Consider the following 23,447-nt stretch of genomic DNA (forward strand, 5'->3'; position numbering starts at 1 on the left):
TTTTTTTTTTTCTGTCTTGTGTTAGGTGTGGGAGGGTGTTGGGGTCCCACGGTAGCCTCCTCTGTCTACCTACTCCGGCGACCTCTTGCTCTCTGCCCTTCAGCCTGCCCGAGATGCTAGTCACCCACACAGGTAAAGGGTCCCACTGAGGAAGTAGGAAGACCCTTGGGAAAGGGGTGCAGAGTCCCTGAGGGGGGAGGGGGGATGGATTGAAGAATAAGTGGGTTAATGGGCGTTTGGTAGGTGAGATAGGTTTGTGAGATTGAGGGGAAGGTGGAGAGAAAATGTGTCTGTGGATGCTTCTAGTGGGAAAGGGGAGGGGCAGTGTCGAGCCTCATGACAGGAAGGGGGTAGACCTGAAGGCAATGTAGAAAGGCTAACAAAGTCTGTCACCTTTGCCTTCCCAGCCAGGCCTAGTTCATAGTCTAAGTCGGCTCGGTCACCCACGGTTGAGTGTTTGGACCCAGCAAGTACATACTAAGGGAAGGAACGAGCAAAGAACTATTCCTGGAGGAAAAACAGACAGAGGACAAGGAGGGATGGGGAGACAGGAAAGAACGGGAACTACAGGAGTTCTGGCTGTCCTCAGGAGGAGGACAATTACTGGCACTAACAGATCAATACCTTGGCCCAAGCCCTTGTCCTGCATTAACTTACTGTAGTCTCTCAACACTCCCAGGCAGTACACGTAGTATTATTATCATCCCCATTTTACTGCTGAGCCAACTGAGGCACAGGGAGGTCAAAAGTCTCGTTTGAGGTCACCCGATCGGTGTGAGCGGCTGGTGATCTGGCCCTAAGGATCAAGCTGTCAACTGCTTCTTTGCGTTGCTGCGAGAGTGAGGGGGGAGGGGGAGAGGGAGAGGGGGAGGGGAGGGGGAGGGGAGGAGAGAGGGGAAAGGGGAGGGGAGGGGAGGGGGGGTGGGCCCTTGTCAGGAGTTAGAAGGCCTACTTTGCCATACCTCAGATGACAGGAACTGCGTCTCTCCCTGTGTGGGCTGGCAGGACTGAGTTTGGGCTCTCTGGGGGTGGGGTGGGGTGGGGGTGGGTAAGGGGCTGTGTTCTCTTGAGCCACCAGGTTCAATAATCTCAGAGATGTTGGGCAAGTGAAACCTCCGGGAACTGACGAAGCCCTTGGATGGGACAGCAAAGGAGAGAGTTAGCCCAGGGTCTTCTGGGGCTGCGGATGATTCCTGTAATTTTTTTGCAATAGGGAAGGGGAGACAACAAAACTAGAGAGGTGTCTAGACCCCAGATCTGGTCTTTGTGAGCTGACAAATCTGGACCCATTCTAAGTGGTAGAGGCTGGAGGGGGTTTTTTTGTTCTGTTTTGCTTGGGTTTATTTTCTGGCAAGTGTGAGACACCTCCCAGCCCCGACCTAAAGGTTGCTGTTAGCGACTCTACCACCTCAGAGCCAGAGAGCCAGAGAGTCCTCAGACTCTGGCCATTTCCCTCAGGGCCAATGAAGGTTCAGCTTGTAGCAGGGCAGGGAACACATCCCAGCAGATGTCTGCTCCAGTGAGTGCCATGCAAGGTGTGGGGTCTGAGGCCCAGCGAAAGGCTTGAGAGTAGGCCTCAATCCCGTTTACCAGCTTGAGGCATTTTCTTTTAGTGTAACACACTGTGTAAAGCACATCTCAAAGCCGGGTCATATTTTACATTTTTGTTCATTTTTTTTTCAATTAATATTTTACCTACTTAGTACTATTGTGATCAGTTTCTCACTCATATTGTCTTGGGGTAGGAAAAAATTAGTACTATATCACTGGCTCTATGCTGGGGTGTGGTGGCCTGGCTGGGCAAGGCAGGACCCTGGCTATAGGGTCCTAGGACTCACGTGCCTAGGGCCTGCTAGTGTGCTAGGATGCAAGCTGTCCTTCAAGAGAGATTAAAGAGTCTGTCACCCTCCACTGCCAGGCCAAGGGATCTGCTGGCTCTCCCAAGACACTCTGCTTCCGCTGTGGGTCTTTTCACTCTCCAGTATTCCGGTTTTAATGCATGTGATTGGACTTCCTCCCACGCACCGAGTAAGATCATTCTGCGTGGCCCATCTTGCTTCACTTAAGGATTTATTTCTTGCATAAGGAACTAAATGACACCCCCTCCAAGAGGGTATGAGCAAAAAAAAAATGTTAAACAGGGAGGATTTCACTCGACCCCTCTAACAGTCTGACTTGCAAAAAAAAAAAAAAAAAGAGCCAATTTTCATTGAAAAAGTAGAAAGCAAACTTGGGGAGTCACTGGTTCAGAGTAGCTGGAAAGTAACGAACCCTTGTCCCTTTCTCTCTCTTCTGTCCCAGTCTCAACTCCATTCACAGGGTGTAGAAACCTTCCGGAACCGCAAAAGGGAGCAGTGTTCTCTGATGCTGCTTCGCTGGCCGATCTCGCAGAGCGCGCACACGGAGCCCAGCCTTGCCTGTGGGTGGGAAGAATGCGAGAGGGGACGGTCTGGGGGTGTGAGGGTGGAGCGGAGCCCGGCCCGGCGATCCGGCCCGGGTTTTGCATGCCACCCACTCGCCTGCTCGGCCGCGGAGAATTCCATAATCACAGCGGGCTAGAGCGGAGACTGGGAGCGAAAAATCCGGGATCCGGCAACTTTGGTCGCGCATGCGCGCCCGGGGCGCTCCATCCCAAACACACACACATTTTTCCCCGGACTTGGAAAGTCACCCAAAGCCGCCCCAAGTGCAGGTAAGAGACTCGGCGCTCCTTCCACCGCACCCCTATCAAGCCCTCCACCTCTGCGGGCCTATCGGGGCTCCACCAGGCTTCATCCCTGTCCCAGTGCAGCCCACTACCCCCCGGGATTGCCGGTTGCTGCAGGGAGCGGGCGAACGAGCGAACGACCGAGCCAGCCAGCCTGAGAGCGGCGGCTGCCACCCAACTCCGGCCGTGTGGGAGGTAGGGGGCACAGGGGGGCTGGCACCCCGGCGCGGGGCGCCGAGTCGCCCGCAGTGACCAGGGAATGTCCGGCAAGCCTTCCAGGGGAGGGAGGGCAGCAGCTCCTGGGGGGGGGGTCACTTACTCCAGTTGAGGGGGTCGGCGGGGTAGGGGAGAAGAGGGGGAGGTGCCAGGCAGGAGTATAGGACTTTGCAACTAGGGTGGGGGCGCCTTCCGCGCAGTGGGCTGGGGGCGCAGGTGCTTGCCAGTACTAGGTGATCGTTCCTTCTCCCACGCCCCCCTCCTGCTGCAGGGGGTCCTGAGCTGTCTGTAAAAGAGAAGGGGGCAGGAGTGAAGGGCTCCTGGGGTGACTTTGCAAGACTTTGCCCAGGGGAAGGGGTGGGTGGGGATCTCCAGCCGGCTCTTGTGCCCCGATCGCGGGGTGTGCGTGCTGCTGGCAGAGGTAGGCAGTGTTCGCGTAGGCGCAGGGTGCCAAGGGGAGCTCTGGATGGGAAAACGAAGGCAAGAGGGTTCTTAGATGAGGGGAGCGGCGCCCCCTTTTCTATCTGCGCCTGGCAAGTTTATCTCAAGTGCGCCGCTCCAAGCGCGGCAAGTGGCGCTCCTTACTCTCTCCCCCACCCCCAAGTCTCCCCGGGTTCAGGCTCGCAACGTAGGGCACCGAGAGTCAGAGCACAGCCTCCGACCGCTCTGCTGTCGGCTGGAGCTCTCCTGGGTCTGGGGAAAAGTTCCGAGGGAGTAGTGGCGGCTACTGTGTGCGCGGAGAGAGAAGTTGCGCCGGGGGACTTGGGACGCTGGGCTGGCAGGCCCGATTGCGGGTGGAGCGGTGAGCTCTGGCGCGGGGGGGTGGGGGCCCTCTCCAGGGGTAGAAGAGGATCGGGCAGAGTCTGTGACCCTAGGTGGGCTGAAGAGTACCCTAGAAGCGTAGGGTTTGGAGAAGAAGATTCTCTGAACCCAAGGGCACGGGGCTGCAATCGGCCCCTGGTAGAGGACAGAGAGGAGAGTAGCTTGTAGGGGCACAGGGGACAGTAAAGGGGAGGTGGCTGGGCCACCGGGACACTTGGGTCGAGCTTCACCACTGTAAAGGAGCGTCAAGTGGTAACTGACCGAGTGTCGTGGAGAGAGACTCCGAGAGGTGCGCGGGAATCGGGGGACCCTGCCAGACACCCACAGCCGTGGAGCTCCCGGGACAGGGGGCTGAGTCGTGCGCCCGGGGTGAGCCGGCCGGGCGGAGCGGCAGCCGGTTTATTTTTACTCGGTGGCATTTGCAGAATGTGCAGCTGATGACCGTCGGCCGCCAGGAAGTTTTGCTTTCTGTTCTTTCTCTCTCTTTCCGAAGCCAGAGCGGCCGGGAGCGGGAGAGCCCGGGAGCGGGGCCTGGGAGGGGAGGGGGCGGCCGCCTGGGGTGGAGAGATTCGGGCAGTGGGGCCGTTGGGGCTGCTGACGGGGGTGCCCCGGCGCGGGTGGGCGCTGGGCCGCCGAGGAGCGGTTGAGCGAATGTCTGTCCCCAGTGTTTGGACTCTCTGCGAGGGGAACAGGTGTATGCGCCGTCAATCACAGCGAGAGGAACACTTTGGGGGCGTAGATTAAGATCATAATAATAGATTTTTCTCTAGGGGGTGGGCACAGATTCTTCTTCCAAGTCTTCCCCGACCGGGATCCGGAGTTGGGGGGAGAAGAAGAGTGCGGCCAGAGACCGCTTCTCCCCGCAGACAAGTTTCTCCAGATTCAGCCTCGGCTTGCGAAGCGGGCCTGGGTGCGGCGAGGACTTCCATCCAGTCACACTAGGAAGGGTGAAGGTGCGAGTGCCTGGATGGAAGATGTGTCCAGCCGGGATCATACTCCTCCTCCGAGCTTAGAGCTCCCCCAAACCTGGCTGAATCTTGGGGGAGACTGAGGGTGTTCGTAGCTTCTCCAGAGGAGTCTGTGAGGGCACAGCTTCGGTGTATGTTTAACTGTCCAGCCAACGTTTAGTACAGTCACAGAGGTTGGGGGTAGGATGGGGTAAGAGACCGGAGTAGTCTCTAGACAAAGTTGGTAAATTTAGGCTGTCTCCAAGCTGGTACAGGCGCGCGGTGAGAGCGCACAAGGGAACTGGAAAACAGATCTTCTGGTAACGTTGGTGACACCCCCCCCCCCGCCCCTGTGCCCAGCGTGCGCGCGCGTACACACACACACACACACACACACACACACACACACACACACACACACACACACACACACACACATCGCCGTCTTAAAGGGAGCTGTCCTGGCTGAGCAGGAGCAGCTGCGCCAGGCGTGGGGCGGGGGGTAGTTGGTCCCCGGGGGCTGCGCCCTGACTGCACTCCACGTGCCCGGAGGGGGCGCTGGGCAGATCCGCGCCCGAGCGCAAAACGCTTGGCTTGAGCCCTGGTGGCGGCCAGGCGGTGCGTCCCGGGCGGTCCTCACGCCCCCGCACGGTCTCAAGCCATTGGAACCACTTTCACACTTGCCAAACTTTGGCTTTTTATGCTTTGCCCCTCACGGGAGCTCTCAGACCCTTTCCTGGAAACCGAAGGGGAAACTACTTCTATCTCCGCGGCGTCGAGCGACAGTCTCCTTGGAACCTGGAGCATCCGAGACACCCCCTCACCCCATCTTGTTAGCCACCTTAGAGGCGGTTAACGAGAGTTTATGGGGAATATTGTTGAACTTCAGTAATCAGGTTTCCAGTGATCTTATGCCTCCTGTTTAATTTATTAGACTAGTTATTTATTCTGTTGATGATAATCTGTTGCTGGTTTCTATGGAGATGTTAAACTGATCTCTTTCAGAAATCAAACTCCATATGCACTAAAACGTTTAAAGAGCCAGTGCCTCCCTCCTTCCCCACCTTGCCCTTTTTGTTTTATTTTGTTTTTTAGACTTTGCACCTTCGTGTCTTGCCCTGAATATCAGCTCATTTTATTTCCTTCTGACGAAGGAGAGGAGCCCGGGAGACTCCCGCTTCGTGGCAAGTACAGCTTATTATGGCTAACAGAAAGAGAAGGCTTTGATCCCCAAGTTGCGTCACCATTTAAAGCAGATCGTCTCACCACCAAGCGCCCCCTGCCCCCGTCATAGAAGAGCAAAATTCTTTCAAGATCAAAGGGGCCAATCTGAAAAAACAAAACAAAAAAAAACTATTGTTTAAAAAAATGGGAAAGTCAGTTAAATAGGCACCTCCCCCTTAATATCTACACCCCTTGTGTTTAAATTATTTTTTGAATAAGAAAAGCAAAACAACTCATTTTTCATTCTTATTAATAGTTTATCTTGCCCCCGCCCCTGATTTAAAAAGAAGTTCAAAGTTAGATTTCTCTGCCTGTGGGGTTTGAGGTATATTTACTTTCTTTGAGGTCCTGACCATCTGTTTTTGGGAATTTTGCCTCTGGGAAGAAGGGAAAAGGTTTTCACTCAAAGTTATTGGAGTGCTTTAATTTTTTCCCCCTTCTTGGGAAGTAGTCACCCCAAAATTTTAAGTCCTATTTTTTTTCTTGCTTTTTAAGAGTATTGGCAACCTCTGGTTGGTGTCTAAAACTATATCAACTTTTCCTCTTTCTTCTTCAGGTTTTTCTTCCCCTATAGTCTTGTGACTTTGGTGGTCGTGGTTAGGGGGTAGTCGGTGAATTAAGAAAGTAAGGCAGAAAATATCATCTTGATGGGTGACATCCTGAAAAACTGCAAACCTACTCTGGCTCCGATATTTATCACACTGACAGATATGATACAAAGCGATTGCATTTCGTAATGATCCTTGGGGACTAAGTTGTAGGTAAAACCATTTAATGCATTTTTAATATTAAAGTAAGACCCAGGCTCCATTTTCTTGGAGGTAGGGGAATGGAGGTCCTTCTGCAGAGCTGGTGCTTTTTGAGTAAGCTGTTTAGGTTTTTCAACTAGACCCCCCCCCATGCATTTCCATTTACTTTGTGTGGGGGGGGGCGGTGAGCAACACACAGGGCATTTGGCTTTCATAAATAAATTTATATCTGGCCAGAAGGCCCAATCCTAAATAAAAGCTCACTTTAAAAAAAAAAAACCAAGACTCCACCCCTGCTATAGGAAATAAAACAACCAGTACTTGCCCCCCCCACCCCTGCCTCTCCCTCCCATGCTTTTCTTTTGCAGAGGGGTGGAGTGGTTGTTGCTTTTTAGTTCTTGGGAGAGAAGGGGGGGGGGAGCTGATCCTGTTATTTCCCTCTTTGCTATATTTTAAATTTTTGTTTGATTTGGATTGCAAACAGAGCGGAGGCTTAGTAGTAAAAAGAGCACTGTGGCTTTAAACTCAGGAGTTTGCATATTCTCCTTGTATCTTTCCCCTTTGCTAATTATTGTGTTGTTTTCAGAGCAAATATGTCATATCCATGGCGACCGGGCAGGTTTATTGTCTTTCTGAAGCAATAGCTCACATAAGTAATTAATGACTTTCTTTTTTTTCCTCTGGCTTAGGTTAAACAGATCATTCAAGGAAAGTCATCTCTCTCTCTCTCTTCTCTCTCTCTCTCTCTCTCTCTCTCTCTCTCTCTCTCTCTCTCGTTTGGTTTTTTTTCTTTTTCTTTTCTTTTCTTTTTTTTTTTTTAAAGCTCAGTAGCACAAGAACACGAGTTAGAACAAGAAAAGACTTTAGCTAAAAAAAGTCAACAGCCTATTTTGGCCAGCTTCTTTTAAGAGCTGAAATGTCAGCCTTCAGACCTGGGCACTGTCGTCTCCCACTCCTGAGCAGTACAGCCCGTGGGTGCGTGGGCTGGCAGCCTTGTGCAAGGCTGTGCACAGGGAGGCCTGGAAGTGTTGGCACTGGGCGTGGGGGGGGGGGCAGTGCTGAAGGAATTTGCTTTTGAGGCTGGGGGGCCACAGTCCAAAATGAGTATTTCTCCTGTATTTAGCAGAATTTAATTAAGCTGTTTACAGGAAAGAATTAATGAGTTGGTAGCAACATGTTCCCATGCCCCCTTCTTTTTCTCAGTCCGGTTAATTGGAAGGACGAAGTTTTTTCTTTCCTACTCACCTTCAGCGTCCTCCCGCCTTTGTCTTAAGTGCCTGTTCCTGGAAAAGTAGATTTTTGGAATCTCCTCTGGTTAATATTTCCAACATGATAGTAGAGTTTGGGTTTTTCTTTTCTTTTCTTTATTCCTTTTTTTCCTGTTAGACTTCCAACCTGAAGCAGATCCCTTCTTCCCAGGAATCAACAGCTCTGTCTGATCAGAACTTAAATATTGTAACTTTGTTTTTCTTGAGGGAGAGAGGACCCTTTGAGCATGTAAAAGTGCACGGGTGACAAAGCTCCCTACAGCACACTGTGACAGTGCTAAGCAGGTAGAGGCCATCCTTCCCCTTTCTTCAACAGTCACCTTGTATATTCTGCCTGTTTCAAATGGCCCTTTGCTAGCCAGAAGCCTTATGATGTCAGCCTTTAACTTTAGAAATGTGTTAGATTTTCTACATGCCAGCTGCTCTCTCGCCCTCCCCATTAGCATTAAGCGCACTGACACTGTCTTCCCTACCTCTTTTAAACATTTCATAGAGAACCAAGGTCTTGCGTGTGCTCTCCAAAGGGGGTGGGGGGCGGGGGGCGCGTGTATGTTGTCCTCAGACACAATTTAAAAGAATATTTGCCTCCCCCTGAACTAGTGCGGAAAGGCTGGGAGTCAACGGAAAGAGTCCTTCGGCTTTTGGCATTGACAATAAAAATCTAAAGAAGAGAGATTTATTTGGCATCTGGTTTCTGAAAAGGAGAAGAGAAGGCAAGCCTGATGCTGGGACTCCAGTAGAGCTATAATTGAGCCCGTAACCCCTTGATGTCTATATCAGAGAAGCAGGCATGAGCAAAGGGAACCGGGTGAGGCAAACAAGCCTGCTGGAGGAGACGGGGGCTGAGGCACAGGGAGAGGGAGGTAGATTTAATTTATAGACATTTTAAAAACCGTAATTTCATTAGGATCTGCTCTTCCTTTTCTCTGAAGGGCAGCCCGGCAGACCGATAAGGCCAGTCCCTCTGCCCGGGATTCATGTGTGTTTGCTGGGCGCAAGTCTCGCTGTCCTTGCCAGCCCTGAGCTCCGCTTGGTTTCTTCTGCTGTCTTCCTTCATCTCATGTTAAAACCCTCCAAGGAGCTAAAAGTCAGGTGTGGCTCTGGCTGCCCTGGGATCTCCCCTCTGGTGCCATGCTCTTCAGAGAGTGGGTCTGTCTACTGACTGGGTAGTGGCATCTGTGTGCCTTCCATCTGTCACCTGCTGCCTGTGGTTCCAGTGGCAGGAATCCACCGGAGGATGGGGACAGTCCCACCTCCTCTCCCCTCAAGTTCACCAAGTTAAGTTGCTTTGGTTCAGAGGCCACAGCTTGGTGGTGGTGGTGGCGGTGGTGGCGGTGGCGGTGGCGGTGGTGGTGGCAGGGGGTGGGGGGCACGGTAAAGCCTCTCGTAAATTCTGCAAAAATTAATCAACCATTTAAGAGCTTCATGTTAACGAGATCTTTGCAGTCAAGCTGCCCCCACTCCTGTCCGAAGGCTGGCCGAGTGAGGGATGGCCCTACCCTGGGAGAGAGGAACAAGAATTACCTTCTAAAAATTCACACTAATTGAAGACGACTAGTGAGAGGGCCAGAGAAAGATGAACTATGGAATATGGACCCTCAAATGCCTTTCGTCTATGTTGTCGGGAACCACCCCCCCCCCCCCCGCTTTGATCTGAATTTGTCCTGTGTGGCTTCTGTGGAGAAGACACTTGGGGAAAGAGAGCAAGGGGGTGGGTAGAGGGAGGAAGGGAAAGGGGGGAGGAGAGGGAGAGAGAGAGGAGAGAGAGAGGAGAGAGAGAGGAGAGAGAGAGAGGAGAGAGAGGCACATAGCTCCTTCAGAACTCATTATCATTCTTAATAAGTCTTGAGGAATACAGAGGAGCATTGAGTGTAAATGCTGGGTAATCCTAACACTTTTCAAGGTGAGAGGAGTCTCGAGGACACAGAGGAAAGAGACAGCGGCAGGGGAGGGGGTCTGAGTGGGGGCCCAGAGACCCTGGGGGAGTACAGGCCCAGGCTTCAGGAGATTCCTAAACATGCCTGGAGGTTGGGGTTGTGGCATCCCAAGATGTTGGAAGTGGGCGGGGTGGTCTGAGTGGACACAAAAGGGATCTTCATGATAGGCTCTTTTCTTTGGGGGCAGAGGTGGGGGGTGGGGGGTGGGGCGGGGAAGGACAGGGATGATGAGGACAGCTCTGTCTTGCTTGGGCGGTGTGGGTGGGGACCACCGGGCCTTTGCTCCCTCCTGGGCTATATCCCTAGTATTCAGGCCTCAGACTCCTGGAGGAGGTCCAGGCTGAGGGCTTGTCTTGTACCCCTTATCCTAGGCCCTTAGACTCCCCCATCAGTAGCCGTTCTAGGAAGCTGAACGGACAGTGGCGGCCAGAGCTCAACTCTGGACACTAGGTGGCTTAGAGGATCTGTGAGGCTGACGAGCAGCAAACTGGCTGCTGGCTTTCCCTCTCTTAGCTGGTGGGCTGCACTGTGCATTTGCTCTGCCTGCTCACCACTGCCGGGCAGCCCCGGTGACAGGCAGGAAGACAGTGGGCACTGGCCCACGGGTATAGCCAGCTCATGGGCTGGCCCTCGCTCTGATCAGTTCCCGGGCACAGTAAGGAGAAACCGGGAGCAGCTTCCAAAGAAAGCCACCAGCTAGGGACACTCAAGCAGGAGGAATGGGCATCTAGCCCATGTTGTCCCCTTATTCCTGCCATAGCCACCAGGCACTCTGAGCTTCAGAGGGGTCTCTAGGATGTGCACGTCCCCTATCGAGAATTATATCTATATCATAATCATAAATATCGCTTATACTTTGAGAGGTCTCTCAGATCTTATAAACCCAGACTGAGAACTCTCCAGGGCCCTTTGCTCTCCAGTTCTCAGAGACGAGAGCAGCAGCAGGAAGAGGCGGAACGTCCTCACCACCGCTTAGCCTCAGCCTGGGGAAAGGAGCCTGCTTCCAACTGTCACCAGAGAGACCCTATAGATGAAGCCAGGCCAACACACAGGCTGTCCTCTGTGGCCCCAACCTGCACTTGCTCTGGCAGATATACCCCAGGTCACGTCATGAGCAGCTTCTCCTTGTCCTGCTTGCCTTCTCTAGCTTCCTCGGCACTGAGGAAGGGGCCTTAGCAAGGTCACGTGTCAACTGTGGATGGGTTGCTCTGGGGAGAGAAGTGGGCCTGACAGCGAGCGAGCACAGTAAAGGTTTGACTTCTCATCATGTGTTGAGGGGGGGGGGGGAAGATTAAAAAAAAAAAAACCAAAAACAAACCAACAACAACAACCCAAATTCTATCTTTCCCTGGCAACTCCTGGGGAGCTGATAGAGCGTGTGTGGGAGTTTGAGGTGAAGGCTGGTGACTGAGCTGGCGTGAAGTCCACAGGGAGCGGGTTGGGTTAATGGCGGGTACATTCTGCCTTTCTGTTGTTTAAGGGCAGTAATGGCCAAATTGCATGCCCTGCGCGTGACTTGCTGACGAGATTTACTGAAAGAAAGCTGCACTGTGTCTCCGATGCTGGGTGGGTGAGCGTGTGTGTGTGTGTGTGTGGTGTATATGTGTGTGTGTGTGTGTGTGGTGTATATGTGAGTGTGTGTGTGTGTGTGTGTGGTGTATGTGTGTGTGTGTGTGGTGTATATATGTGTGTGTGTGGTGTATATGTGTGTGTGGTGTGGGTGGTGCATATGTATGTGTGTGATGTGTATGTGATGTGTGTAGTATATATATGTATGTGTAATATGTGTGTTTGTGTGTGTGTGGTGTGTGTGCATGTATGTGTATGTGGTGTGTATGTGTGTGTATGTGGTGAGTGTATATGTGTGTGTAATATGTATGGGTGGTGTGTGTGTGTGTGTAGTGTGTGTGGTGTATATGTGTATGTGGTGTGTGTGTGTGTTTGGTATGTGTGGTGTGTATGTGTGTGGTGTGTGTCTGTAATGTGTGTGGTGTGTGTGTGGGGGGCGCTGTGTGTAGTGTATATATATGTCTGTATTTGTGTGTAGTGTGTGTATGTGTGTGTGGTGTGTATGTATGTATGTGTACATGGTGTGTGTGTGTAATGTGGTGTGTGTAGTGTGTGTGTGTGGTGTGTGTGTGTGATTGTGTGGTGTATATGTGTGTGTGTGGTGTGTATGTATAAATGAAAGGAGGGGGGAGAACGCGCTCTGCCAGGCCTGGCACCCTTCCCCAGCACTAATTGCTGGCAGGGTACCCACAGGGGCTGTGCCAGCATATCAGCCGCCCCCCTCGCCCCGGGGAGTTCAGCTGTGCATCTTGCTATGTGAGGGCCATTTCCGGGCCCACTAGTCCTGGGGTTCCTTGGGAATTTCAGGGAAATCTGATTCTTGGGGAAGCGGCCTGCATCTCTGGCTGAGGGGAGGGGAGGGAAAGCCGCACATGAAGGCTGACTGTCTGCTCCCCTGTCATTCCCAGCTCCTTGCCTCTGTGTCCACTTAGGGTCTCATGAGGTGTGGTTGGGTGTTAGGTGTCAAGAGACTCCGCCCCCACTGTACCACATCACTGTGGCTTTGGATAAATCCCTTGATCCCTTCTGGCCTCAGTTTCCTGTCTTGTCAAATCTCCTCGGATGGTACTATCTTCACAGGGTCATCTTGACAGTCAGCTGGTTCCTAGCCGTGAGTGTCCTTTGAAAGTAATTAGATGTAATGAAGAATTTATCATGGTCGTGTTGTCAAGTGCAGGACGTCCCCAATGTCACATGAGCGGGTTTTATGTAATCTGGTATGCGTCTCTAAGGGACCCCTGTTGAGCTCCATTCCAGAAACGGCCCGGACAGGACACAGCTGTGGTACTGAGGTTGTATGTCTGGCTCACATTCTGAGTTGGTTCTTTTACTAGGACCTTGGGGTGGCTTTTCTAGCCATAGAGGGTTAGGATACAGGGTGGGCCTTGTGGCATCTCCGGTTACCGGGAGGAGTTCTGTGTACTTTTCAGCTGGTGAGACTGGGGACCACAGGCATGTGATTATACCCCAATGACATAACTACCCCTGCTCATCTGTAAAAGGAGAAACTTGCTCATTAAGTTTCTGGGGCTAAGAACCCATTGGTTGTAAGATGCTGGGACGCTGGTTGGAAATCTAAACTTTGTCTCACTTCCCTGGATATTTTGGACAGGGCCAAGAAGCCGAACTGGGAAGTCCATCCTCAGCTAGGACCGGGGCCTTCAGTTTCTCCTTCCCATGTGGTTGTGGTTGGTGCACAGTGGGGGTGAGAGCCGATTGCAGCAGGACGTGGGAGATGGAAGGATAGGGCAGACCCAGGACCTGGCCTGGGGTACCCATGGACTCTGCCCCACCTGTGGAAAGAGTTTGTGGGTTGAGAAAAATGAGACTTGGAGCAAATCCTGCTGCACTGAATGCAAATCCTACGTTTCCTGCTTAGGCAGATTAATTCTCTGAGCTGTTGTTTGCATGGTCTGTAAAATGGGACCGGAATCCCTTCTCTGCTTCCCAGGCTTGCTGTGATGGTTAGGAGACACCACGGGAGGGTGTGCAGCTAACGTTTGCTGCTTTATGCCACAGCATGCGCTTGGCGCAGGTTTCCTATCTGCCCTTGAGTGGGCCTGCCACGAAGCACTCCAGTCTTAGGAGACAGGAAAGGCCAGGCAAAAGGCAGGGGGGGGGGCATGGGGCCAATGATCTAAGGAGGTGAGGAAGGCTCCCCCCACCCACCCCCGCACTGGAGGGGCGAGGGGCACTTATGGAAGAGGAGGTGTATGAAACTCCATCAGCCTCTCCCATTTCACTGTGCTATGCCAAAACACCCCGGTTCTTGTTTCACTATCTGAGATCTGGAGCAGGTTAATTTCCATGACGAACTCCAGGCCACAGGCTTGGAGGATTTATCTAATTAAACTGATGCTTTTTGCTAAGAAAGGAGGAGAGGGAGGGGGAAGGAGGAGGAGAAGAAAGCACACAGTAGGGAGGGAAGGAAGGAAGAAGGAAGGAAGGAAGGAAGGAAGGAAGGAAGGAAACAAAGGAGGAAGCAAGGAAGGACTGACAATATTCTGATGGGGAAGCTAGGAGCCTGGCTGGCGGCTCATGCTCCATTTTCCTTCTTGTCTTCTCTTTCCTTTATTTCTGAAATAGTTTGGGACTGAGAGGCGATAGTGGGGAGCCTTGAGGTTTGGGGTCCATGTGGGTCAAGGAGCCTCTGCTCTGCAGGTATTTCAATTAGATTGGAAATCTAGCTCAGGTACCCCCTAGTCACATTGTCCAGTGCTGCTGGATTAGAAAACACACACAGACACAGATGGGCACACACACACAAACATACACACCAACACACACACATACAGACACAGACACACACAAGCATACACACAGTAAACAGACTGACAAACACACACACAATAAACATACACAGACACACACAAATATATATACACAGACACAAACATACACAGACACACAAGCAAACACACAGAAACACACAGACACAGATGAGCACTCACACACAAACATACACACCAACACACATACACATCCAATAAACATACACAGACAAACACACAAGTACACACAGTAAACATACACAGACTGACAGACAAACACATACAAACATATACATAATAAACATCCACAGACGGATACACACCAACACATAACAGACATACATACAATAACCATACACAGGCAGACACACATACAGACACACACACACATAAATATACACACAGACACAAACATACAGAGACAGACAAACATATACACAGTAAACATACACAGACACATGCACAAACATACACACACACAAACATACACACGATAACATGCACAGACACACAAACATACACAGACATGCACAAACATACACACACAGACACACAAACATACATACCCAAGCATACACACACAGAGACACACACACACAAACATACATAAACACAGAGACACACACATGCCATCTATAGCATCACAGAAAGTTCAATGGGCAGTTATTCTGAGCTAGGCCTAACTGCAGGAGCCCTGGGGGACAGGGATGGAGGTAGAGTGAGGGGCTGCTCAGCAGTGACATTGACATTCGCAGCCATCTGAGGGGACTCCACTCCCTCACCTGGAGGCGCAGCCTTTGTGCGGTAGGGCCACCTTCTCTCTGGTCCATCCTCGCACACTCCTCTCTCACATGCTGGTCTGGAGTTAGGAGAGAGAACAGCCTTAGATCTTTGTGGCCTTGGAAGGGTCTTACCTCTCTGGAACTGGACTGACAGCGCACGGAGCCCAGCTTTTTGGGTGTCACATGGGAGGCACTTTATGGACGAGGCACGTGGTTAGCACTTGGCTGGCAAGGTGGCTCAGCTGGTAAAGACACTTGCTGAATTGAAGCCCCTGGCTCCGCACAGAGGAAGGAGGAAACCAATTCCTCCGAGTTGCCCAGAAAAACACGTGTGCTATGGTGTACATATGCCCGTTCACAAAACAACATAGAAAGAAAAGGAGCCACCACGATAGCCACAGTCATTAACTCTGTCTTCCTAAAAGGTATCAAGCTAGTTCTCACACACACACACACACACACACACACACACACACACACACACGAGCTCAAGCATGCATACACACAACTTCCCATTGGCCAAGCCACATTAAAAGCAAAGCATGAAAAAAAAAACACAACATCCCAAAGAATTAATATAGAGGAGTGCAGCTATGACCCTGGCACTGTTGGATAGGTTGCTTCGGGATGGGGCGGGGGGGGGGGGGGGTCAGTGGCCCCAGGAGGGATGTGTGCATGTTTATTCCCGGACATTGCCCAGTGCCCTGTGTGCTAATGTGGAGCTGAAAAGTCCCCTGCATTGTGCAGGCTCCTTCCCCCGTGAAAAGGCAATTGAGTCAGTGAGTTCCAAACGGATTGGAGCTGACAGTAAACGAGGATTTGGCCTGGGTAGAGAATAAGCTGCCCCTAGCCTCCACCTCCTCCTCCTCCTCCTCCTCCTCCTCCTCCTCCTCCTCCTCCTCCTCCTCCTCCCCTACCCCGCGCAGCTCACTCATCCCTCCCTAAATTCCCTATGCTTGTTTGGTTTTTAGAAGGTTTTTTTTTTTTCAAAGAATTATGATTTATTATTTTTTTAATGTGTCCTTATTTGCCACCGGAGATATGTTCGGGCCTGCCTTTCTGCCAGGGATGGTCTTGTTCCTACCCCCAGGTTGCCATCCCCCAGCCCCTTGCTGCCTCGTTGGCTCCACCAGCGATGCCGAATGAGTTAAGAACTGAATCCACCCTAGACCCGGCTGGCTGTACGTTTAACCCTGGGTTTGTGAATGAAGCGATGTGCTGTGCTCAGCATGATTGGAGACTGTCTGCCCCCGTGACCCAGCAGCCCCCACCCCAAAGGGCTCCACCATCCTTCATGGGACTTGCTGCTAGGTCCCAGGACCCCCTCCCAAGCAACTTGGCAAGCTAGTAGCCCATGCTTGGTTGAGGGGGGCTTCGAGGGGGGCTTCGTCTGGTACCCCCTTCCCAACATCTATCCTCCCATTAGATCCCTGTTTGAGTGTTAAAAGAAAGGGCACACCATTTTGAGCTGGCATTATCATCCCTGATTTGAAAAGAAGGTTTGAAGCTTTGAGGGTTAGTGGATGCGGAAGGGTCTGGCCCCTGCCACCACCGGTCTCCTCCCTGTGATTCCATGCCCACCAATCAGACAATAGATATTTACATACCTCAACCCTCAACAACGGGACCCACATCCCTAGACCTCCTCATTTAAACATTTCCAAGGCAACTCTTGCCACCCTGCACATCCCCCTCCCCAGCCCACACTGCATGTGTACATAGTGGCATTTCTTTCTTTCTTTCTTTCTTTCTTTCTTTCTTTCTTTCTTTCTTTCTATTATTATTATTACTATTACTATTATTATTATTATTTTGGTTTTTTCGAGACAGGGTTTCCCTGTATAGCCTTGGCTGTCCTAGACTCGCTTTTTTTTTAATTTTTATTTATTTTATGTATATGAATGTGCTGTCTTTATGCACACCAGAAAAGGAAGTCAAGTTGTGAGCCACCATGTGGTTGCTGGGAATTGAACTCAGGACCTCTGGAACAGCAGTCAGGAGTGCTCTTACCCGCTGAGCCATCTCTCCTGCCCTAGACTCGCTTTTTAGACCATGCTGGCCTCGAACTCAAAGTGATCTGCCTGCCTGCCTCTGCCTCCCAAGTGCAGGGATTAAAGGCATGCGCCACCATGCCCGGCTCACAGTGGCATTTCTTAGCTTTGCCATCCAGTCTCAACATAAGGGTGAAGTGACTTTCGTTCCTGGGGGACAAGAGGTGACAAGAAGGACTTACTCGGACAGAATTACAACCTACTCCTTGGGGGTACATTTGTTCTCCTGTGCCTAGAGGTACCTCTTGGGGCTCCTTTCTGGAAAGCAAGTGGGATCTCCTTGTTTTAGAAGCTGGGCAGGAGCATAGCGAACCCAGGAGTCTGTGAGGTCACATCCATGGCATTTTGTTTGTTGGGAGTGTGGCTTTGACACATCTAACTGTTGTAGCCTCGTTTTTCCTATTTGTAAGAAAGAACAGGCGATAGTGCCTATGGTGGGGAACAGGGACTTGGCATATGCTTACAACTAGTAGCTCTTGTTGCTAGAGGGCACTGGGCTCAGATCTGCCTCTATGTTTTGGCTCCAGGACCCTCAAAGCCAGGCTGGAGCCCCAGCCCATGTGACCATCAAAAGTTGGTGCCTAAATACACTTGCCAAACAAGAACAGCAAACACACTCATCCAGTGCAGGGACCCGGAGTGACGAGCAAGGCATTTGAGGCCCAGGGTTGTGCTCTTGGGTGTCCAGGCACCGGTCTCTTGGCTGGCCTGGACTGTCTGGCAAAGGAGGGGTCTACTCCAAGGTGCCCCCACCATCTTGGTTCTCCTCACCTCTCCTCATAGACGAGAGCCCGGCCCTCCCCCTCCCCCTCCCCCCAGCAGCAGGTGGCCTTTGCTGCCTGGCACCTGTTCCTAGAGGGCGGCTGCCAGGAAGGCGCCAACCCAAGAATCACCCGCCTGGTGTGTCCTCCAGAGTCATTGTGTGAGGGAGGTGGGTGAGCTGCCTGGAAGGGAAGTCCTGGGCCTGTCCTGGTAGAGAAGGTGAGAGTTAGAAGAGGGCCTTGTTGTCTCAAGCCAGAACTCCCTCCTCATCCTCCAGGTGAGTCCCGAGAGAGCTGAGGTCTGCGTGCCAGAGGGTGGGGGTGGGGGGTGATGAATGGGAGGATGTGGGAGAGTCATTGAAATGGTTCAGGGAAGGCTCTTGCTCTGTCCCGGGGGTGCCGTGTTAAAGTTGAGCCGCTTTTCCATTTCCATTTTACTAAAAGAGGAAGGGACTAGACATTTACTGAGTGCCGACCGTGTGTCAGATCCTGTGCTGTGACTTTTTGTGGGATTGCAGGGCACAAGGCAGGTAGTGGATCGATGGCCACCGTATGTCAGGAAATAAGCCTCAGAGAGATCACAGAAGTCAAGGAAAGAGGGCCAGCTGGTTGTTGTTGGTTGGTTGGTTTTGCTTTTACTTAGATAGGATCGCCCCATGTGTAGCCCAGGCTAGCCCTGAGTTCCCCATCGATTCTCCTGCCTTAACCTCCCGAGGGCTGGGATTACAGGCGTGTGCCACCCACCATGCCTGGCCGTGGTTTTGAGTGCAGGTTGATCTGACTGCGAAATGCGTGCTTCCCTCCAAGCACTGGGAAATATAGAACCATATCTTACAAAAAAAAAATTTTTTTTTTAAAGAGGTAAAAGGAAAATTTACCCTGCACTTAATTATTACTGCATACTCCCTCTTAGTGCCTAGTGTGTTTCCTTCTAGCATTTTCCCCTCTGGTCATTTATGTCTATTATATAATGTGTATTTTGCATAATTATGATCTTTAGAGATTATGGTCTGGGTGCAGACCTTATATGAGGTAGGAGGGTCTCCTGAGCTGAGGCCAAAGGGAGCGATTGACTCTCTGCAAAAATGCGAGCCCGTGTGTGATGCCCAGCCATCTTACCGGTCACAAAGACTCTGGAAGTCGGCAAGAGAAGCAAGCCGGCCAATGGACAGGCAAGCAGGACCGGGCGTGAGTTAGTTTTGCCTGCTCGTAACTGGTAGAATGTTCCTTTTAACTCTCTTCCCTTTTGCTTTTGACAAATGGGCATATTTGTACCATTTTCCCGAATGACCTTCTCTCCTTGGGGTAATGAGAAAATGAAAGTCTTAGCTAAGTGCTTTGAGATATGCAGATATAAAAAACGGAGAGCAAAGTGTTGTCGTGGGCCTTCTGCTGCCAGGGTGCTTTATAAAGAGGAAGTGCGGCTTGAGGGGGTGAAGGTCGGCTTGAGGGGGTGAAGGTCGCCCGCTGGAGAATGAGGGCCATTGAGGGAACCCTGTGTCTCTCTGGGTGGAAGGGCAGAGGAGTTTGGGGACCGGCTCAGGTTGGGTGAGGTTTGGGTGGGGCCCCTGCCCATCTTCCAGGTACACACCCCAAGGCCAGGCCCCCACAGCCAAGGTGATCTGGGTTGCTCAGGCAAAGCCCCCAGCTTGGGTTTAGGTCTTGTGAATAATGATCCGATTTAAGGATATTCCCCTGTGCCGTCATAGCATCCGCCCGTGTTAACACAGTGAGCAAATCCTGCCTCGCCTACACAAATAGATATCATGAGGATGATTTTGAAACACGGAAAAAAAAATAGTTTATTATATTTATTGGGGGAAAATACCCCTGAATGTCCAGTGTTGAGACGGCCACCAGAGAAACTATGAAAGCTGGAAAGATGTCCCCAGGATGAAAATTACAGCATTAGGGAGGTGGGACTCGGCCTGATTTGTTTTTTATTTCATAACATTTTATTTAAAATCCCCCCTATGATTAACAGCCAACAAAGCTGAAGTGCCAGCCCAGCGGGGGAGCCCTGGCAAGGGTGGGGGGCGGGGCCGCGCCCCAAGAGGGCGCCTGCACCCACGGCCCCCGCAGGGCTCTGAGCTCACCCGGCTCTGCCAGCCGAACAGACCTATGAGCTCTCGGGAAGCCGAGGCGGATCGGTGACTCAGAACTCCGTGTTGTGCTCTTCAACAATAGCTTTTGTCCTTTGCCCAAAACCCTGGGCCAGTGTGTGAAAAAAAAAAAAAAATTAGAAAATTATGAGATAGTTTGTACTTTCCTTACAAGCTGGTGCCAACGTTGGGTGCTTTATTTATTCAAGGTGGGGAGGTAGGGAAGGCAGGTGGAGGTGAGGGAGAAGGGAAAAGAAAAACAAGGTAGAAACTCGGACAAGGCCCAAGAAAAGGTCTGCACCTCAGCAACAAACTTTCTTTGTTTCACTGGTGGGGAGGGAAAAAAAATAAGGAAAAAAAAATGTAGAAGGCCCAGGTGGAACTGAATGCAGTCCCCACGTAGCACACGTGCATGGGACTGTGGCCTCAGTCTTGTATTTGTGGAGCAGGGAAGCTAATTAGGGGGGCTTAACTCTGGGGTGGCTAGAGGGGCTCAGGATGGGGGAGTAAGGATGACCCTACGGTGGCTGATGTCCTGGCCCATAATGCCTAGCAGTTCATAGCCAGAGTCCTTACTTCCGGCTGGATTTTCTTTTGCTGAGGGCCGGGCAGATGGCTTCCAAGTATGAGGATCTGAGCTCAGATGTCCAGAACCTAGGTAAAAAGCTGGGCAAGGCCGTGTGCACCCGCAACCCTAGCAACGGGGAAGGCGGAGAAAGAAGGATCCTAGGGGCTCGGGAACCAGCCGGTGTAGCCAGGTTGGCAAGCTCTGGGTTCAGTGAGAGACCTTGTCCCACAAATAGGGCAGATATAGATACAGGAAGACGTGGAACATTGACCTCTGGCCTCCACAAATGTGAATGTTTATACACACACACACACACACACACACACACACACAGAGAGAGAGAGAGAGAGAGAGAGAGGACTCTCCCTGAAGTCTCTGCTAGTGTAGCATTTGGACTCTCAAATACCATGTAGATCAGAGTCAGGCCTAGTGTGGCCTTACTTGATTTATTAAAGTTGTATTTATCTTTGTTTTATGTATACAAGTGTTTGCCTGAATGTATGTGTATGAATTATATACATCCTGGTGCCTACAGAGATCAGAAGAAGGCACTGGGCTTCCCTGGAACTGGAGGTACACCTGGCTGTGAGCCACGATGTGGTGGCAGGGAATCGAACCTAGGTGTTCCGGAAGAGCAGTTGGTGCTCTTAACTACCAAGCCATCAGTTTACACTGGAACCTTCTACCCCATGTCCTCCAGAAGAGTGAGAATGCTGGAAATTGGGGTGCAGCCATGGGGTTTGCGGGAGAGCAGGGAATAGTGTTACATGTGTGTGGGACTGGGTGTTAGGTTAGGTCTGTGAAATGACTGTGATTGGGTATAAATGGTTGTGTGTGTGTGGTGTGTGTGTGTGTGTGTGTGTGTGTGTGTGTGTGTGTCTCATTGTCTGTGAGGTGTGTAAGTGATTGTGTGAGTTTATGGGTGTAAATGATTGAGTGTGGCTGTGAGCAAATGGCTGCATATAGGCTTGTGATTGTGTGGGTGTGAATGCGAACTGACTGGCCGCGATTGTGTGAGGTCATGTGTGTGAGTGATTTTTGTCTAAGTGATGGTGTAAGAGGTTGCATTGTGTGAATAAATGAATCTCTGCCTGTGTAGGGACTGTGTGTGCTTCTGTGTGTCCCTTCAATTTTAACTGCTTCCCCCCACACCCCCTGGTTTTAAAAACCAGGGAGATTAAAACTGAGGGATGAAGGTTTAGGAAGCCTTTTTCCTCCCCCAAGTATCACCTTGTCTGCCTTCCCCAGACCTGCTATCTGAATGCTCCTAGGAGGTGGCCTAGACCCCGGGCGCCGTGGCTGATCTTACTTCCATCTGAGTGCTAAAGATATCATAGGAACACTTCGCCGTCTTTTCCAGAGCTTGAAACAGGAAAGACAGTCTGTGGTTCAAGGCGAAGCCACGGAGCCCAAAGGTAGCCTTGCCCGGGACTCAGCTGTCTGCGTCTGTTGCCCTGGTTAGGACCCTAACCCTGCACACCTCAGGAAGGATTGTCAATGGATCCTTGAGGCTCACGTGGTCTTCGCTGTACCTATTTGGTCTTTTTGGTTCTTGTGACCTCCAGAAAGGGAGCTCAGGGATTATTGTCTTTGTGCAGTGGAGAAACTGAGGCTGGGAAGGGGAGAGACTGTGTGCCCGTGGTCCCTTAGCTAGCCCATGGCAAAGCCTTGGGCTGCTTCGAGACACAGCAACCTCCCCGAGGGTCTTGGAGCAGAGCTGATCCGTTCCACAGCTGAAGTTATGCTGCCCTGTGCTTGTCCATCTTGAGGCAGATTTCATGAACGGTAAGTGGGAGAAGCGGAGCCTGGCCTTCTGATTTAGGAAATATGCCTTTTGAAGGAAGAACTCCGTATGAGGAGACCACTGAGGTGATTCCTAGCCCCACCAACTGTCACCGACTAGCAGCACATCTTAAGACCTCGACTTCATCCACCCAGAAAGGGCAGGACTCGGTGGTTCCTTCGTCTCTTCCCACTTTAGCATGACTGGAGCTTTCTGCCACCCTCCTGTGTGCCCCAGCTGTGCCATGTAGCAAGTCTTCTCCCACAACCTGTCAAACCAGAGATGGCAGTTTCCCCGGGGCTCCCAAGAGCTCCCGCCTCTGTCTTATACCAGGCAGAGCCTCTAGCAGCCTCGGAGGCCAATGCCCCTGGCCCGTGCCCTGTACACCTCTCATTGATAACCATGTGTTTGCCTGTGCCTCGGGTCAGAGCCCTTTGGTTTGAACTTGCCTGGTACTGAGAGGCTGAGACGTGAGAAAATTATGAGCAGGGGAAGAGGAGAGGGACCTTGTGACAAGTGGCAGCTGTGGAGAAAGGGGCAGGCTCCATGCCCAGGGTGAGCGCCATCTGGGCGGGAGGCCTGGCTTCCAGCTGTGGGGGCTCTGGAAGGGCAGAGCCTGGGAGGAATGATTTTGAAGCCACTACTATGGAGATTAAGGGGATGAGAATGTAAATCTCAAGTAAAAAGGTAATTGAATGTAATAGCAAACACTGCTCGCTCTATGTTAATTTTAGCTCTTCCCCTGGATACAAGACGCTGTATTAGTGTTTTATTACCATTTTGTTTGCACTAATAAAATAGTAAAATTTATTTCAAGGAAGTTGAAGGATGGTTTTACAATGCAAATTTGAAGAAATTGGACTTTTCATTTATGCCTCAGCTATTTTAAACCCTGACGGGTGTAAATTAGCTACAGGGACCGAGCAGACCCCACTGATGGGGATTTTGGAGGCAGGAGCCCTGGTGGAGGTTCCAGGCTGGCTGAGGGAAGAAAGTAACGAACACTCTTTGGAAAGGCTGAGGCCACTCAGATGCCTGACTGGGTGGGACAGGGTGGTGGGTGAGGGTGTGCCAGGCATGAACAACTGTGGGCGTAGCAGCTACGTCACACACTTGAGACGGTAGAGAGACACATGTGACGATGGATCTCAGCTCTTCTTCCTGTCCTGACGTTGGCCTGTATTAGCCTA

The 23,447-nt window shown here is 51.5% G+C and overlaps 1 protein-coding gene across 3 annotated transcripts in view; it reads left to right on the forward strand.

The window, feature by feature from the left end:
• Positions 1 to 2,525: 2,525 nt before the first annotated feature.
• CASZ1 (castor zinc finger 1) overlaps positions 2,526 to 23,447 on the forward strand; it is a 151,207-nt gene continuing 130,285 nt past the window's right edge. The window contains exon 1 of one of the 3 annotated variants that reach the window (XM_084786697.1): positions 2,526 to 2,692. The gene's annotated coding sequence lies outside the window, so the exon portion shown is untranslated. Of the gene's footprint in view, positions 2,693 to 2,728; positions 2,903 to 17,992; positions 18,083 to 23,447 lie in introns of those variants that run through there. The other 2 variants (XM_084786698.1, XM_084786699.1) reach the window with 2 other exon arrangements.

Source organism: Acomys minous (genome assembly GCF_964271855.1).
Source record: "Acomys minous genome assembly, chromosome: 6".
In the NCBI taxonomy this organism is placed as follows: Eukaryota; Metazoa; Chordata; class Mammalia; order Rodentia; family Muridae; genus Acomys; species Acomys minous.